General features: G+C 32.7%; 16 non-coding genes across 16 annotated transcripts; all 16 read right to left on the bottom strand.

The window, feature by feature from the left end:
* Positions 1 to 2,438: 2,438 nt before the first annotated feature.
* On the bottom strand, positions 2,439 to 2,510 carry TRNAP-AGG (transfer RNA proline (anticodon AGG)). Its single transcript has one exon. It is a non-coding gene; the product is annotated as a tRNA-Pro (tRNA).
* An 849-nt stretch (positions 2,511 to 3,359) lies between these two features.
* On the bottom strand, positions 3,360 to 3,431 carry TRNAP-AGG (transfer RNA proline (anticodon AGG)). Its single transcript has one exon. It is a non-coding gene; the product is annotated as a tRNA-Pro (tRNA).
* An 850-nt stretch (positions 3,432 to 4,281) lies between these two features.
* Positions 4,282 to 4,353, bottom strand: TRNAP-AGG (transfer RNA proline (anticodon AGG)). Its single transcript has one exon. It is a non-coding gene; the product is annotated as a tRNA-Pro (tRNA).
* Positions 4,354 to 5,200: 847 nt separating this feature from the next.
* TRNAP-AGG (transfer RNA proline (anticodon AGG)) lies at positions 5,201 to 5,272 on the bottom strand. The gene has a single exon. It is a non-coding gene; the product is annotated as a tRNA-Pro (tRNA).
* Positions 5,273 to 6,121: 849 nt separating this feature from the next.
* On the bottom strand, positions 6,122 to 6,193 carry TRNAP-AGG (transfer RNA proline (anticodon AGG)). Its single transcript has one exon. It is a non-coding gene; the product is annotated as a tRNA-Pro (tRNA).
* A 1,769-nt stretch (positions 6,194 to 7,962) lies between these two features.
* Positions 7,963 to 8,034, bottom strand: TRNAP-AGG (transfer RNA proline (anticodon AGG)). Its single transcript has one exon. It is a non-coding gene; the product is annotated as a tRNA-Pro (tRNA).
* An 849-nt stretch (positions 8,035 to 8,883) lies between these two features.
* Positions 8,884 to 8,955, bottom strand: TRNAP-AGG (transfer RNA proline (anticodon AGG)). Its single transcript has one exon. It is a non-coding gene; the product is annotated as a tRNA-Pro (tRNA).
* Positions 8,956 to 9,805: 850 nt separating this feature from the next.
* On the bottom strand, positions 9,806 to 9,877 carry TRNAP-AGG (transfer RNA proline (anticodon AGG)). Its single transcript has one exon. It is a non-coding gene; the product is annotated as a tRNA-Pro (tRNA).
* A 1,772-nt stretch (positions 9,878 to 11,649) lies between these two features.
* TRNAP-AGG (transfer RNA proline (anticodon AGG)) lies at positions 11,650 to 11,721 on the bottom strand. Its single transcript has one exon. It is a non-coding gene; the product is annotated as a tRNA-Pro (tRNA).
* An 852-nt stretch (positions 11,722 to 12,573) lies between these two features.
* On the bottom strand, positions 12,574 to 12,645 carry TRNAP-AGG (transfer RNA proline (anticodon AGG)). Its single transcript has one exon. It is a non-coding gene; the product is annotated as a tRNA-Pro (tRNA).
* An 845-nt stretch (positions 12,646 to 13,490) lies between these two features.
* Positions 13,491 to 13,562, bottom strand: TRNAP-AGG (transfer RNA proline (anticodon AGG)). The gene has a single exon. It is a non-coding gene; the product is annotated as a tRNA-Pro (tRNA).
* An 849-nt stretch (positions 13,563 to 14,411) lies between these two features.
* Positions 14,412 to 14,482, bottom strand: TRNAP-AGG (transfer RNA proline (anticodon AGG)). Its single transcript has one exon. It is a non-coding gene; the product is annotated as a tRNA-Pro (tRNA).
* Positions 14,483 to 15,331: 849 nt separating this feature from the next.
* Positions 15,332 to 15,403, bottom strand: TRNAP-AGG (transfer RNA proline (anticodon AGG)). The gene has a single exon. It is a non-coding gene; the product is annotated as a tRNA-Pro (tRNA).
* Positions 15,404 to 16,253: 850 nt separating this feature from the next.
* TRNAP-AGG (transfer RNA proline (anticodon AGG)) lies at positions 16,254 to 16,325 on the bottom strand. Its single transcript has one exon. It is a non-coding gene; the product is annotated as a tRNA-Pro (tRNA).
* An 849-nt stretch (positions 16,326 to 17,174) lies between these two features.
* TRNAP-AGG (transfer RNA proline (anticodon AGG)) lies at positions 17,175 to 17,246 on the bottom strand. Its single transcript has one exon. It is a non-coding gene; the product is annotated as a tRNA-Pro (tRNA).
* Positions 17,247 to 18,097: 851 nt separating this feature from the next.
* TRNAP-AGG (transfer RNA proline (anticodon AGG)) lies at positions 18,098 to 18,169 on the bottom strand. Its single transcript has one exon. It is a non-coding gene; the product is annotated as a tRNA-Pro (tRNA).
* Between the last annotated feature and the right edge of the window lie 16 nt (positions 18,170 to 18,185).

The following is an 18,185-nucleotide window of genomic DNA, read 5'->3' as shown; positions in this document are numbered from 1 at the left end:
TTTAATAAAAAAATGCAATAAGCTGGAAAAAAAGATGTTACATTTTAAAAATACCATAACAATTTAAAAATGTATTGGTAGCATAGCTAAAATGTTTCCTTAAGGTAAATTTTTGTCCAAGTATGCATAGTTGGAAAGTTCAGTGCCAAGATTTAGGGGTTCCTATAGAGTTTGAACTTTTCTGATAGTTGGAACCTAAGACTTGTCTCATACTGTGTGCAACTTAAGCATACAGACCAAGAAGAAAGAAAAAAACAAAAACCTGCAATTAATTGTTGACCTTTTTGTTTGTCAAAAAGAGCCTATTCTTTGAAGCCACTCATTGTTTTTTAGAAAAAAGCAAGGTAAGAGAAAAACCTGTAATTTCATTTTGACAGTTTTTAATTTGTCAAAATGAGACTTCTTTGAAGCCACTCAAGATTACTTAGACAAAATGGAATCTACAGTATACCCAATATACCACCAAATGGTAGACAGTTTACTAAATATGCATAAGTATATATTTTTTTATGGATTTTCAAAAGCAAAATTCACTTGATGCTTTTGACATCAATCAGTTAATGGAACCATGGGATTTAAAATAATCTGAGAAGATAGGCTCGCCCAGGATTTGAACCCGGGATTTCTCGCACCCTAAGCGAGAATCATACCCCTAGACCAACGAGCCAACTGTTAATGCATTTTTCATGTATACTAATGAAATTGGAAGTGAAACTGTTGGAATACATTAGTAAGTATTTTAAAATACTATCAGATAATAGAACTAAGCACTTTTAAAGAACCTGAGAAAACAGGCTAATCCAGAATATGAACCTGGTGCCTTTTCCACTCAAAGCAAAAATCATACACCCAGACCAACAAGCCACAAGCTAAATAATTTCTTATTCAGATTTTACCATTTTTAAAGTAAAACTCAAATTATTTAATAAAAAAATGCAATAAGCTGGAAAAAAAGATGTTACATTTTAAAAATACCATAACAATTTAAAAATGTATTGGTAGCATAGCTAAAATGTTTCCTTAATTAAATTTTTGTCCAAGTATGCATATTTGGAAAGTTCAGTGCCAAGATTTAGGGGTTCCTATAGAGTTTGAACTTTTCTGATAGTTGGAACCTAAGACTTGTCTCATACTGTGTGCAACTTAAGCATACAGACCAAGAAGAAAGAAAAAAACAAAAACCTGCAATTAATTGTTGACCTTTTTGTTTGTCAAAAAGAGCCTATTCTTTTAAGCCACTCATTGTTTCTTAGAAAAAAGCAAGGTAAGAGAAAAACCTGTAATTTCATTTTGACAGTTTTTAATTTGTCAAAATGAGACTTCTTTGAAGCCACTCAAGGTTACTTAGACAAAGTGGAATCTACAGTATACCCAATATACCACCCAATGGTTGACAGTTAACTAAATATGCATAAGTATATACTTTTTTGATGGATTGGCAAAAGCAAAATTCACTTGATGCTTTTGACATCAATCAGATAATGGAACCATTGGATTTAAAAGAACCTGAGAAGTTGGGCTCATCCGAGATCTGAACCCTGGATCTCTCGCACCCTAAGCGAGAATCATACCCCTAGACCAACGAGCCAACTGTTCATGCATTTTTCATGTATACTAATGAAATTGGAAGTGAAACTGTTGGAATACATTAGTAAGTATTTTAAAATACTATCAGATAATAGAACTAAGCACTTTTAAAGAACCTGAGAAAACAGGCTAATCCAGAATATGAACCTGGTGCCTTTTCCACTCAAAGCAAAAATCATACACCCAGACCAACAAGCCACAAGCTAAATAATTTCTTATTCAGATTTTACCATTTTTAAAGTAAAACTCAAATTATTTAATAAAAAAATGCAATAAGCTGGAAAAAAAGATGTTACATTTTAAAAATACCATAACAATTTAAAAATGTATTGGTAGCATAGCTAAAATGTTTCCTTAAGGTAAATTTTTGTCCAAGTATGCATATTTGGAAAGTTCAGTGCCAAGATTTAGGGGTTCCTAAAGAGTTTGAACTTTTCGTTTAGTTGGAACCTAAGACTTGTCTCATACTGTGTGCAACTTATGCATACAGTCCAAGAAGAAAGAAAAAAACAAAAACCTGCAATTTATTGTTGACCTTTTTGTTTGTCAAAAAGAGCCTATTCTTTGAAGCCACTCATTGTTTCTTAGAAAAAAGCAGGGTAAGAGAAAAACCTGTAATTTCGTTTTGACAGTTTTTAATTTGTCAAAATGAGACTTCTTTGAAGCCACACAAGATTACTTAGACAAAATGGAATCTACAGTATACCCAATATACCACCAAATGGTTGACAGTTTACTAAATATGCATAAGTATATACTTTTTTGATGGATTGGCAAAAGCAAAATTCACTTGATGCTTTTGACATCAATAAGATAATGGAACCATGGGATTTAAAAGAACCTGAGAAGATGGGCTCGTCCAGGATTTGAACCCGGGACCTCTCGCACCCTAAGCGAGAATCATACCCCTAGACCAATGAGCCAACTGTTCATGCATTTTTCATGTATACTAATAAAATTGGAAGTGAAACTGTTGGAATACATTAGTAAGTATTTTAAAATACTATCAGATAATAGAAATAAGCACTTTTAAAGAACCTGAGAAAACAGGCTAATCCAGGATATGAACCTGGTGCCTTTTCCACTCAAAGCAAAAATCATACACCCAGACCAACAAGCCACAAGCTAAATAATTTCTTATTCAGATTTTACCATTTTTAAAGTAAAGCTCAAATTATTTAATAAAAAAATGCAATAAGCTGGAAAAAAAGATGTTACATTTTAAAAATACCATACCAATTTAAAAATGTATTGGTAGCATAGCTAAAATGTTTCCTTAAGGTAAATTTTTGTCCAAGTATGCATATTTGGAAAGTTCAGTGCCAAGATTTAGGGGTTCCTATAGAGTTTGAACTTTTCTGATAGTTGGAACCTAAGACTTGTCTCATACTGTGTGCAACTTAAGCATACAGACCAAGAAGAAAGAAAAAAACAAAAACCTGCAATTAATTGTTGACCTTTTTGTTTGTCAAAAAGAGCCTATTCTTTGAAGCCACTCATTGTTTTTTAGAAAAAAGCAAGGTAAGAGAAAAACCTGTAATTTCATTTTGACAGTTTTTAATTTGTCAAAATGAGACTTCTTTGAAGCCACTCAAGATTACTTAGACAAAATGGAATCTACAGTATACCCAATATACCACCAAATGGTAGACAGTTTACTAAATATGCATAAGTATATATTTTTTTATGGATTTTCAAAAGCAAAATTCACTTGATGCTTTTGACATCAATCAGTTAATGGAACCATGGGATTTAAAATAATCTGAGAAGATAGGCTCGCCCAGGATTTGAACCCGGGATCTCTCGCACCCTAAGCGAGAATCATACCCCTAGACCAACGAGCCAACTGTTCATGCATTTTTCATGTATACTAATGAAATTGGAAGTGAAACTGTTGGAATACATTAGTAAGTATTTTAAAATACTATCAGATAATAGAACTAAGCACTTTTAAAGAACCTGAGAAAACAGGCTTATCCAGGATATGAATCTGGGGCCTTTTGCACCCAAAGCAAAAATAATACACCCAGACCAACAAGCCACAAGCTAAATAATTTCTTATTCAGATTTTACCATTTTTAAAGTAAAGCTCAAATTATTTAATAAAAAAATGCAATAAGATGGAAAAAAAGATGTTACATTTTAAAAATACCATAACAATTTAAAAATGTATTGGTAGCATAGCTAAAATGTTTCCTTAAGGTAAATTTTTGTCCAAGTATGCATATTTGGAAAGTTCAGTGCCAAGATTTAGGGGTTCCTATAGAGTTTGAACTTTTCTGATAGTTGGAACCTAAGACTTGTCTCATACTGTGTGCAACTTAAGCATACAGACCAAGAAGAAAGAAAAAAACAAAAACCTGCAATTAATTGTTGACCTTTTTGTTTGTCAAAAAGAGCCTATTCTTTTAAGCCACTCATTGTTTCTTAGAAAAAAGCAAGGTAAGAGAAAAACCTGTAATTTCATTTTGACAGTTTTTAATTTGTCAAAATGAGACTTCTTTGAAGCCACTCAAGGTTACTTAGACAAAGTGGAATCTACAGTATACCCAATATTCCACCCAATGGTTGACAGTTAACTAAATATGCTTAAGTATATACTTTTTTGATGGATTGGCAAAAGCAATATTCACTTGATGCTTTTGACATCAATCAGATAATGGAACCATGGGATTTAAAAGAACCTGAGAAAATGGGCTCGTCCGGGATTTGAACCCGGGACCTCTCGCACCCTAAGCGAGAATCATACCCCTAGACCAACGAGCCAACTGTTCATGCATTTTGATGCATACTAATGAAATTGGAAGTGAACCTGTTGAAATACATTAGTAAGTATTTTAAAATACTATCAGATATTAGAACTAAGCACTTTTAAAGAACCTAAGAAAACAGGCTCATCCAGGATATGAACCAGGGGCCTTTTGCACCCAAAGCAAAAATCATACACCCAGACCAACAAGCCACAAGCTAAATAATTTCTTATTCAGATTTTACCATTTTTAAAGTAAAACTCAAATTATTTAATTAAAAAATGCAATAAGCTGGAAAAAAAGATGTTACATTTTAAAAATACCATAACAATTTAAAAATGTATTGGTAGCATAGCTAAAATGTTTCCTTAAGGTAAATTTTTGTCCAAGTATGCATATTTGGAAAGTTCAGTGCCAAGATTTAGGGGTTCCTATAGAGTTTGAACTTTTCTGATAGTTGGAACCTAAGACTTGTCTCATACTGTGTGAAACTTATGCATACAGACCAAGAAGAAAGAAAAAACAAAAACCTGCAATTAATTGTTGACCTTTTTGTTTGTCAAAAAGAGCCTATTCTTTGAAGCCACTCATTGTTTTTTAGAAAAAAGCAAGGTAAGAGAAAAACCTGTAATTTCATTTTGACAGTTTTTAATTTGTCAAAATGAGACTTCTTTGAAGCCACTCAAGATTACTTAGACAAAATGGAATCTACAGTATACCCAATATACCACCAAATGGTAGACAGTTTACTAAATATGCATAAGTATATATTTTTTTATGGATTTTCAAAAGCAAAATTCACTTGATGCTTTTGACATCAATCAGTTAATGGAACCATGGGATTTAAAATAATCAGGGAAGATAGGCTCGTCCAGGATTTGAACCCGGGACCTCTCGCACCCTAAGCGAGAATCATACCCCTAGACCAACGAGCCAACTGTTCATGCATTTTTCATGTATACTAATGAAATTGGAAGTGAAACTGTTGGAATACATTAGTAAGTATTTTAAAATACTATCAGATATTAGAACTAAGCACTTTTAAAGAACCTAAGAAAACAGGCTCATCCAGGATATGAACCTGGGGCCTTTTGCACCCAAAGCAAAAATCATACACCCAGACCAACAAGCCACAAGTTAAATAATTTCTTATTCAGATTTTACCATTTTTAAAGTAAAACTCAAATTATTTAATAAAAAAATGCAATACGCTGGAAAAAAAGATGTTACATTTTAAAAATACCATAACAATTAAAAAATGTATTGGTAGCATAGCTAAAATGTTTCCTTAAGGTAAATTTTTGTCCAAGTATGCATATTTGGAAAGTTCAGTGCCAAGATTTAGGGGTTCCTATGGAGTTTAAACTTTTCTGATAGTTGGAACCTAAGACTTGTCTCATACTGTGTGCAACTTATGCATACAGACCAAGAAGAAAGAAAAAAACAAAAACCTGCAATTAATTGTTGACCTTTTTGTTTGTCAAAAAGAGCCTATTCTTTGAAGCCACTCATTGTTTCTTAGAAAAAAGCAAGGTAAGAGAAAAACCTGTAATTTCATTTTGACAGTTTTTAATTTGTCAAAATGAGACTCCTTTGAAGCCACTCAAGATTACTTAGACAAAATGGAATCTACAGTATACCCAATATACCACCAAATGGTTGACAGTTTACTAAATATGCATAAGTATATATTTTTTAATGGATTTTCAAAAGCAAAATTCACTTGATGCTTTTGACATCAATCAGATAATGGAACCATGGGATTTAAAAGAATCTGAGAAGATGGGCTCGTCCGGGATTTGAACCCGGGCCCTCTCGCACCCTAAGCGAGAATCATACTCCTAGACCAACGAGCCAACTGTTCATGCATTTTTCATGTATACTAATGAAATTGGAAGTGAAACTGTTGGAATACATTAGTAAGTATTTTAAAATAGTATCAGATAATAGAACTAAGCACTTTTAAAAAACCTGAGAAAACAGGCTAATCCAGGATATGAACCTGGTGCCTTTTCCACTCAAAGCAAAAATCAAACACCCAGACCAACAAGCCACAAGCTAAATAATTTCTTATTCAGATTTTACCATTTTTAAAGTAAAACTCAAATTATTTAATAAAAAAATGCAATAAGCTGGAAAAAAAGATGTTAAATTTTAAAAATACCATAACAATTTAAAAATGTATTGGTAGCATAGCTAAAATGTTTCCTTAAGGTAAATTTTTGTCCAAGTATGCATATTTGGAAAGTTCAGTGCCAAGATTTAGGGGTTCCTATAGAGTTTGAACTTTTCTGATAGTTGGAACCTAAGACTTGTCTCATACTGTGTGCAACTTAAGCTTACAGACCAAGAAGAAAGAAAAAAACAAAAACCTGCAATTAATTGTTGACCTTTTTGTTTGTCAAAAAGAGCCTATTCTTTTAAGCCACTCATTGTTTCTTAGAAAAAAGCAGGGTAAGATAAAAACCGGTAATTTCATTTTGACAGTTTTTTATTTGTCAAAATGAGACTTCTTTGAAGCCACTCAAGGTTACTTAGACAAAATGGAATCTACAGTATACCCAATATACCACCAAATGGTTGACAGTTTACTAAATATGCATAAGTATATATTTTTTATGTATTTTCAAAAGCAAAATTCTCTTGATGCTTTTGACATCAATCAGATAATGGAACCATGGGATTTAAAAGAATCTGAGAAGATGGGCTCGTCCAGGATTTGAACCCGGGACCTCTCGCACCCTAAGCGAGAATCATAACCCTAGGCCAACGAGCCAACTGTTCATGCATTTTTCATGTATACTAATGAAATTGGAAGTGAAACTGTTGGAATACATTAGTAAGTATTTTAAAATACTATCAGATAATAGAACTAAGCACTTTTAAAGAACCTGAGAAAACAGGCTAATCCAGGATATGAACCTGGTGCCTTTTCCACTCAAAGCAAAAATCATACACCCAGACCAACAAGCCACAAGCTAAATAATTTCTTATTCAGATTTTACCATTTTTAAAGTAAAACTCAAATTATTTAATTAAAAAATGCAATAAGCTGTAAAAAAAGATGTTACATTTTAAAAATACCATAACAATTTAAAAATGTATTGGTAGCATAGCTAAAATGTTTCCTTAAGGTACATTTTTGTCCTAGTATGCATATTTGGAAAGTTCAGTGCCAAGATTTAGGGGTTCCTATAGAGTTTGAACTTTTCTGATAGTTGGAACCTAAGACTTGTCTCATACTGTGTGCAACTTAAGCATTCAGACCAAGAAGAAAGAAAAAAACAAAAACCTGCAATTAATTGTTGACCTTTTTGTTTGTCAAAAAGAGCCTATTCTTTGAAGCCACTCATTGTTTCTTAGAAAAAAGCAAGGTAAGAGAAAAACCTGTAATTTCATTTTGACAGTTTTTAATTTGTCAAAATGAGACTTCTTTGAAGCCACTCAAGATTACTTAGACAAAATGGAATCTACAGTATACCCAATATACCACCAAATGGTAGACAGTTTACTAAATATGCATATGTATATATTTTTTTATGGATTTTCAAAAGCAAAATTCACTTGATTCTTTTGACATCAATCAGTTAATGGAACCATGGGATTTAAAATAATCTGAGAAGATGGGCTCGTCCGGGATTTGAACCCAGGACCTCTTACACCCTAAGCGAGAATCATACCCCTAGACCAACGAGCCAACTGTTCATGCATTTTTCATGTATACTAATGAAATTGGAAGTGAAACTGTTGGAATACATTAGTAAGTATTTTAAAATACTATCAGATAATAGAACTAAGCACTTTTAAAGAACCTGAGAAAACAGGCTTATCCAGGATATGAATCTGGGGCCTTTTGCACCCAAAGCAAAAATCATACACCCAGACCAACAAGCCACAACTTAAATAATTTCTTATTCAGATTTTACCATTTTTAAAGTAAAACTCAAATTATTTAATAAAAAAATGCAATACGCTGGAAAAAAAGATGTTACATTTTAAAAATACCATAACAATTAAAAAATGTATTGGTAGCATAGCTAAAATGTTTCCTTAAGGTAAATTTTTGTCCAAGTATGCATATTTGGAAAGTTCAGTGCCAAGATTTAGGGGTTCCTATAGAGTTTAAACTTTTCTGATAGTTGGAACCTAAGACTTGTCTCATACTGTGTGCAACTTATGCATACAGACCAAGAAGAAAGAAAAAAACAAAAACCTGCAATTAATTGTTGACCTTTTTGTTTGTCAAAAAGAGCCTATTCTTTGAAGCCACTCATTGTTTCTTAGAAAAAAGCAGGGTAAGAGAAAAACCTGTAATTTCATTTTGACAGTTTTTAATTTGTCAAAATGAGACTTCTTTGAAGCCACTCAAGATTACTTAGACAAAATGGAATCTACAGTATACCCAATATACCACCAAATGGTTGACAGTTTACTAAATATGCATAAGTATATATTTTTTTATGGATTTTCAAAAGCAAAATTCACTTGATGCTTTTGACATCAATCAGATAATGGAACCATGGGATTTAAAAGAATCTGAGAAGATGGGCTCGTCCGGGATTTGAACCCAGACCCTCTCGCACCCTAAGCGAGAATCATACCCCTAGACCAACGAGCCAACTGTTCGTGCATTTTTCATGTATACTAATGAAATTGGAAGTGAAACTGTTGGAATACATTAGTAAGTATTTTAAAATACTATCAGATAATAGAACTAAGCACTTTTAAAGAACCTGAGAAAACAGGCTAATCCAGGATATGAACCTGGTGCCTTTTCCACTCAAAGCAAAAATCATACACCCAGACCAACAAGCCACAAGCTAAAAAATTTCTTATTCAGATTTTACCATTTTTAAAGTAAAACTCAAATTATTTAATAAAAAAATGCAATAAGCTGGAAAAAAAGATGTTACATTTTAAAAATACCATAACAATTTAAAAATGTATTGGTAGCATAGCTAAAATGTTTCCTTAAGGTAAATTTTTGTCCAAGTATGCATATTTGGAAAGTTCAGTGCCAAGATTTAGGGGTTCCTATAGAGTTTGAACTTTTCTGATAGTTGGAACCTACGACTTGTCTCATACTGTGTGCAACTTAAGCATACAGACCAAGAAGAAAGAAAAAAACAAAAACCTGCAATTAATTGTTGACCTTTTTGTTTGTCAAAAAGAGCCTATTCTTTTAAGCCACTCATTGTTTCTTAGAAAAAAGCAAGGTAAGAGAAAAACCTGTAATTTCATTTTGACAGTTTTTAATTTGTCAAAATGAGACTTCTTTGAAGCCACTCAAGGTTACTTAGACAAAGTGGAATCTACAGTATACCCAATATACCACCAAATGGTTGACAGTTAACTAAATATGCTTAAGTATATACTTTTTTGATGGATTGGCAAAAGCAATATTCACTTGATGCTTTTGACATCAATCAGATAATGGAACCATGGGATTTAAAAGAACCTGAGAAAATGGGCTCGTCCGGGATTTGAACCCGGGACCTCTCGCACCCTAAGCGAGAATCATACCCCTAGACCAACGAGCCAACTATTCATGCATTTTGATGCATACTAATGAAATTGGAAGTGAACCTGTTGGAATACATTAGTAAGTATTTTAAAATACTATCAGATATTAGAACTAAGCACTTTTAAAGAACCTAAGAAAACAGGCTCATCCAGGATATGAACCAGGGGCCTTTTGCACCCAAAGCAAAAATCATACACCCAGACCAACAAGCCACAAGCTAAATAATTTCTTATTCAGATTTTACCATTTTTAAATTAAAACTCAAATTATTTAATAAAAAAATGCAATAAGCTGGAAAAAAAGATGTTACATTTTAAAAATACCATAACAATTTAAAAATGTATTGGTAGCATAGCTAAAATGTTTCCTTAAGGTAAATTTTTGTCCAAGTATGCATATTTGGAAAGTTCAGTGCCAAGATTTAGGGGTTCCTAAAGAGTTTGAACTTTTCGTTTAGTTGGAACCTAAGACTTGTCTCATACTGTGTGCAACTTATGCATACAGTCCAAGAAGAAAGAAAAAAACAAAAACCTGCAATTTATTGTTGACCTTTTTGTTTGTCAAAAAGAGCCTATTCTTTGAAGCCACTCATTGTTTCTTAGAAAAAAGCAAGGTAAGAGAAAAACCTGTAATTTCATTTTGACAGTTTTTAATTTGTCAAAATGAGACTTCTTTGAAGCCACACAAGATTACTTAGACAAAATGGAATCTACAGAATACCCAATATACCACCAAATGGTTGACAGTTTACTAAATATGCATAAGTATATACTTTTTTGATGGATTGGCAAAAGCAAAATTCACTTGATGCTTTTGACATTAATCAGATAATGGAACCATTGGATTTAAAAGAACCTGAGAAGTTGGGCTCGTCCGAGATCTGAACCCTGGATCTCTCGCACCCTAAGCGAGAATCATACCCCTAGACCAACGAGCCAACTGTTCATGCATTTTGCATGTATACTAATGAAATTGGAAGTGAAACTGTTGGAATACATTAGTAAGTATTTTAAAATACTATCAGATAATAGAACTAAGCACTTTTAAAGAACCTGAGAAAATAGGCTAATCCAGGTTATGAACCTGTGGCCTTTTCAACCCAAAGCAAAAATCATACACCCAGACCAACAAGCCACAAGCTAAATAATTTCTTATTCAGATTTTACCATTTTTAAAGTAAAACTCAAATTATTTAATAAAAAAAATGCAATACGCTGGAAAAAAAGATGTTACATTTTAAAAATGCCATAACAATTAAAAAATGTATAGGTAGCATAGCTAAAATGTTTCCTTAAGGTAAATTTTTGTCCAAGTATGCATATTTGGAAAGTTCAGTGCCAAGATTTAGGGGTTCCTATAGAGTTTGAACTTTTATGATAGTTGGAACCTAAGACTTGTCTCTTACTGTGTGCAACTTAAGCATACAGACCAAGAAGAAAGAAAAAAAACAAAAACCTGCAATTAATTGTTGACCTTTTTGTTTGTCAAAAAGAGCCTATTCTTTTAAGCCACTCATTGTTTCTTAGAAAAAATCAAGGTAAGAGAAAAACCTGCAATTTCATTTTGACAGTTTTTTATTTGTCAAAATGAGACTTCTTGAAGCCACTGAAGGTTACTTAGACAAAATGGAATCTACAGTATACCCAATATACCACCAAATGGTTGACAGTTTACTAAATATGCATAGGTATATACTTTTTTGATGGATTGGCAAAAGCAAAATTCACTTGATGCTTTTGACATCAATAAGATAATGGAACCATGGGATTTAAAAGAACCTGAGAAGATGGGCTCATTCGGGATTTGAACCCGGGACCTCTTGCACCCTAAGCGAGAATCATACCCCTAGACCAACGAGCCAACTGTTCATGCATTTTTCATGTATACTAATGAAATTGGAAGTGAAACTGTTGGAATACATTAGTAAGTATTTTAAAATACTATCAGATAATAGAACTAAGCACTTTAAAAGAACCTGAGAAAACAGGCTTATCCAGGATATGAATCTGGGGCCTTTTGCACCCAAAGCAAAAATCATACACCCAGACTAACAAGCCACAAGCTAAATAATTTCTTATTCAGATTTTACCATTTTTAAAGTAAAGCTCAAATTATTTAATAAAAAAAATGCAATAAACTGGAAAAAAAGATGTTACATTTTAAAAATACCATAACAATTTAAAAATGTATTGGTAGCATAGCTAAAATGTTTCCTTGAGGTAAATTTTTGTCCAAGTATGCATATTTGGAAAGTTCAGTGCCAAGATTTAGGGGTTCCTATAGAGTTTGAACTTTTCTGATAGTTGGAACCTAAGACTTGTCTCATACTGTGTGCAACTTATGCATACAGACCAAGAAGAAAGAAAAAAAACAAAAACCTGCAATTAATTGTTGACCTTTTTGTTTGTCAAAAAGAGCCTATTCTTTGAAGCCACTCATTGTTTTTTAGAAAAAAGCAAGGTAAGAGAAAAACCTGTAATTTCATTTTGACAGTTTTTAATTTGTCAAAATGAGACTTCTTTGAAGCCACTCAAGATTACTTAGACAAAATGGAATCTACAGTATACCCAATATACCACCAAATGGTAGACAGTTTACTAAATATGCATAAGTATATACTTTTTTTATGGATTTTCAAAAGCAAAATTCACTTGATGCTTTTGACATCAATCAGATAATGGAACCATGGGATTTAAAATAATCTGAGAAGAGGGGCTCGTCCGGGATTTGAAACCAGGACCTCTCGCACCCTAAGCGAGAATCATACCCCTAGACCAACGAGCCAACTGTTCATGCGTTTTTCATGTATACTAATGAAATTGGAAGTGAAACTGTTGGAATACATTAGTAAGTATTTTAAAATACTATCAGATAATAGAACTAAGCACTTTTAAAGAACCTGAGAAAACAGGCTTATCCAGTATATGAATCTGGGGCCTTTTGCACCCAAAGCAAAAATCATACACCCAGACCAACAAGCCACAAGCTAAATAATTTCTTATTCAGATTTTACCATTTTTAAAGTAAAGCTCAAATTATTTAATAAAAAAATGCAATAAGCTGGAAAAAAAGATGTTACATTTTAAAAATACCATAACAATTTAAAAATGTATTGGTAGCATAGCTAAAATGTTTCCTTAAGGTAAATTTTTGTCCAAGTATGCATATTTGGTAAGTTCAGTGCCAAGATTTAGGGGTTCCTATAGAGTTTGAACTTTTCTGATAGTTGGAACCTAAGACTTGTCTCATACTGTGTGAAACTTATGCATACAGACCAAGAAGAAAGAAAAAAACAAAAACCTGCAATAATTGTTGACCTTTTTGTTTGTCAAAAAGAGCCTATTCTTTGAAGCCACTCATTGTTTCTTAGAAAAAAGCAAGGTAAGAAAAACCTGTAATTTCATTTTGACAGTTTTTTATTTGTCAAAATGAGACTTCTTGAAGCCACTGAAGGTTACTTAGACAAAATGGAATCTACAGTATACCCAATATACCACCAAATGGTTGACAGTTTACTAAATATGCATAAGTATATATTTTTTTATGGATTTTCAAAAGCAAAATTCACTTAATGCTTTTGACATCAATCAGATAATGGAACCATGGGATTTAAAAGTATCTGAGAAGATGGGCTCGTCCGGTATTTGAACCCAGGACCTCTCGCACCCTAAGCGAGAATCATACCCCTAGACCAACGAGCCAACTGTTCATGCATTTTTCATGTATACTAATGAAATTGGAAGTGAAACTGTTGGAATACATTAGTAAGTATTTTAAAATACTATCAGATAATAGAACTAAGCACTTTTAAAGAACCTGAGAAAACAGGCTTATCCAGGATATGAATCGGGGGCCTTTTGCACCCAAAGCAAAAATCATACACCCAGACCAACAAGCCACAAGCTAAATAATTTCTTATTCAGATTTTACCATTTTTAAAGTAAAGCTCAAATTATTGAATAAAAAAATGCAATAAGCTGGAAAAAAAGTTGTTACATTTTAAAAATACCATAACAATTTAAAAATGTATTGGTAGCATAGCTAAAATGTTTCCTTAAGGTAAATTTTTGTCCAAGTATGCATATTTGGAAAGTTCAGTGCCAAGATTTAGGGGTTCCTATAGAGTTTGAACTTTTCTGATAGTTGGAACCTAAGACTTGTCTCATACTGTGTGCAACTTATGTATACAGACCAAGAAGAAAGAAAAAAACAAAAACCTGCAAATAATTGTTGACCTTTTTGTTTGTCAAAAAGAGCTTATTCTTTTAAGCCACTCATTGTTTCTTAGAAAAAAGCAAGGTAAGATAAAAACCTGCAATTTCATTTTGACAGTTTTTTATTTGTCAAAATGAGACTTCTTGAAGCCACTCAAGGTTACTTAGACAAAATGGAATCTACAGTATACCCAATATACCACCAAATGGTTGACAGTTTACTAAATATGCATAAGTATATACTTTTTTGATGGATTGGCAAAAGCAAAATTCACTTGATGCTTTTGACATCAATAAGATAATGGAACCATGGGATTTAAAACAACCTGAGAAGATGGGCTCATCCGGGATTTGAACCCGGACCTCTCGCATCCTAAGCGAGAATCATACCCCTAGACCAACGAGCCAACTGTTAATGCTTATTCATGTATACTAATAAAATTGGAAGTGAAACTGTTGGAATACATTAGTAAGTATTTTAAAATACTATCAGATAATAGAACTAAGCACTTTTAAAGAACCTGAGAAAACAGGCTTATCCAGGATATGAATCAGGGGCCTTTTGCACCCACAGCAAAAATCATACACCCAGACCAACAAGCCACAAGCTAAAAAATTTCTTATTCAGATTTTACCATTTTTAAAGTAAAGCTCAAATTATTTAATAAAAAAATGCAATAAGCTGGAAAAAAAGATGTTACATTTTAAAAAGACCATAACAATTTAAAAATGTATTGGTAGCATAGCTAAAATGTTTCCTTAAGGTAAATTTTTGTCCAAGTATGCATATTTGGAAAGTTCAGTGCCAAGATTTAGGGGTTCCTATAGAGTTTGAACTTTTCTGATAGTTGGAACCTAAGACTTGTCTCATACTGTGTGCAACTTAAGCATACAGACCAAGAAGAAAGAAAAAAACAAAAACCTGCAATTAATTGTTGACCTTTTTGTTTGTCAAAAAGAGCCTATTCTTTGAAGCCACTCATTGTTTTTTTAGAAAAAAGCAAGGTAAGAGAAAAACCTGTAATTTCATTTTGTCAGTTTTTAATTTGTCAAAATGAAACTTCTTTGAACCCACTCAAGATTACTTAGACAAAATGGAATCTACAGTATACCCAATATACCACCAAATGGTAGACAGTTTACTAAATATGCATAAGCATATATTTTTTTATGGATTTTCAGAAGCAAAATTCACTTGATGCTTTTGACATCAATCAGTTAATGGAACCATGGGATTTAAAATAATCTGAGAAGATAGGCTCGCCCAGGATTTGAACCCGGGATCTCTCGCACCCTAAGCGAGAATCATACCCCTAGACCAACGAGCCAACTGTTCATGCATTTTTCATGTATACAAATGAAATTGGAAGTGAAACTGTTGGAATACATTAGTAAGTATTTTAAAATACTATCAGATAATAGAACTAAGCACTTTTAAAGAACCTGAGAAAATAGGATAATCCAGGATATGAACCTGGGGCCTTTTCCACCCAAAGCAAAAATCATACACCCAGACCAACAAGCCACAAGCTAAATAATTTCTTATTCAGATTTTACCATTTTTAAAGTAAAACTCAAATTATTTAATAAAAAAAATGCAATACGCTGGAAAAAAAGATGTTACATTTTAAAAATACCATAACAATTAAAAAATGTATTGGTAGCATAGCTAAAATGTTTCCTTAAGGTAAATTTTTGTCCAAGTATGCATATTTGGAAAGTTCAGTGCCAAGATTTAGGGGTTCCTATAGCGTTTGAACTTTTATGATAGTTGGAACCTAAGACTTGTCTCTTACTGTGTGCAACTTAAGCATACAGACCAAGAAGAAAGAAAAAAACAAAAACCTGCAATTATTTGTTGACCTTTTTGTTTGTCAAAAAGAGCCTATTCTTTTAAGCCACTCATTGTTTCTTAGAAAAAAGCAAGGTAAGAGAAAAACCTGCAATTTAATTTTGACAGTTTTTTATTTGTCAAAATGAGACTTCTTGAAGCCACTGAATGTTACTTAGACAAAATGGAATCTACAGTATACCCAATATACCACCAAATGGTTGACAGTTTACTAAATATGCATTAGTATATACTTTTTTGATGGATTGTCAAAAGCAAAATTCACTTGATGCTTTTGACATCAATAAGATAATGGAACCATAGGATTTAATAGAACCTGAGAAGATAGGCTCATCCGGGATTTGAACCCGGGACCTCTCGCACCCTAAGCGAGAATCATACCCCTAGACCAACGAGCCAACTGTTAATGCTTTTTCATGTATACTAATAAAATTGCAAGTGAAACTGTTGGAATACATTAGTAAGTATTTTAAAATACTATCAGATAATAGAACTAAGCACTTTTAAGGAACCTGAGAAAACAGGCTTATCCAGGATATTAATCTGGGGACTTTTGCACCCAAAGCAAAAATCATACACCCAGACCAACAAGCCACAAGCTAAATAATTTCTTATTCAGATTTTACCATTTTTAAAGTAAAACTCAAATTATTTAATTAAAAAATGCAATATGCTGGAAAAAAAGATGTTACATTTTAAAAATACCATAACAATTTAAAAATGTATTGGTAGCATAGCTAAAATGTTTCCATAAGGTAAATTTTTGTCCAAGTATGCATATTTGGAAAGTTCAGTGCCAAGATTTAGGGGTTCCTATAGAGTTTGAACTTTTCTGATAGTTGGAACCTAAGACTTGTCTCATACTGTGTGAAACTTATGCATACAGACCAAGAAGAAAGAAAAAAACAAAAACCTGCAATTAATTGTTGACCTTTTTGTTTGTCAAAAAGAGCCTATTCTTTGAAGCCACTCATTGTTTCTTAGAAAAAAGCAAGGTAAGAGAAAAACCTGTAATTCCATTTTGACAGTTTTTAATTTGTCAAAATGAGACTTCTTTGAAGCCACTCAAGGTTACTTAGACAAAATGGAATCTACAGTATACCCAATATACCACCAAATGGTTGACAGTTTACTAAATATGCATAAGTATATATATTTTTTATGGATTTTCAAAAGCAAAATTCACTTGATGCTTTTGACATCAATCAGATAATGGAACCATGGGATTTAAAAGAATCTGAGAAGATGGGCTCGTCCGGGATTTGAACCCGGGACCTCTCGCACCCTAAGCGAGAATCATACCCCTAGACCAACGAGCCAACTGTTCATGCATTTTTCATGTATACAAATGAAATTGGAAGTGAAACTGTTGGAATACATTAGTAAGTATTTTAAAATACTATCAGATAATAGAACTAAGCACTTTTAAAGAACCTGAGAAAATAGGCTAATCCAGGATATGAACCTGGGGCCTTTTCCACCCAAAGCAAAAATCATACACCCAGACCAACAAGCCACAAGCTAAATAATTTCTTATTCAGATTTTACCATTTTTAAAGTAAAACTCAAATTATTTAATAAAAAAAAATGCAATACGCTGGAAAAAAAGATGTTACATTTTAAAAATACCATAACAATTAAAAAATGTATTGGTAGCATAGCTAAAATGTTTCCTTAAGGTAAATTTTTGTCCAAGTATGCATATTTGGAAAGTTCAGTGCCAAGATTTAGGGGTTCCTATAGCGTTTGAACTTTTATGATAGTTGGAACCTAAGACTTGTCTCTTACTGTGTGCAACTTAAGCATACAGACCAAGAAGAAATAAAAAAACAAAAACCTGCAATTAATTGTTGACCTTTTTGTTTGTCAAAAAGAGCCTATTCTTTTAAGCCACTCATTGTTTCTTAGAAAAAAGCAAGGTAAGAGAAAAACCTGCAATTTCATTTTGACAGTTTTTTATTTGTCAAAATGAGACTTCTTGAAGCCACTCAAGGTTACTTAGACAAAATGGAATCTACAGTATACCCAATATACCACCAAATGGTAGACAGTTTACTAAATATGCATAAGTATATACTTTTTTTATGGTTTTTCAAAAGCAAAATTCACTTGATGCTTTTGACATCAATAAGATAATGGAACCATGGGATTTAAAAGAATCTGAGTAGATGGGCTCGTCCGGGATTTGAACCCGGGACCTCTCGCACCCTAAGCGAGAATCATACCCCTAGACCAACGAGCCAACTGTTCATGCATTT

The sequence above is a fragment of the Pseudophryne corroboree genome, chromosome 3 (assembly GCF_028390025.1).
Source record: "Pseudophryne corroboree isolate aPseCor3 chromosome 3, aPseCor3.hap2, whole genome shotgun sequence".
In the NCBI taxonomy this organism is placed as follows: Eukaryota; Metazoa; Chordata; class Amphibia; order Anura; family Myobatrachidae; genus Pseudophryne; species Pseudophryne corroboree.
Note: the sequence above shows the minus strand (reverse complement) of the source record. Positions and strands in the feature narration are given on the sequence as shown.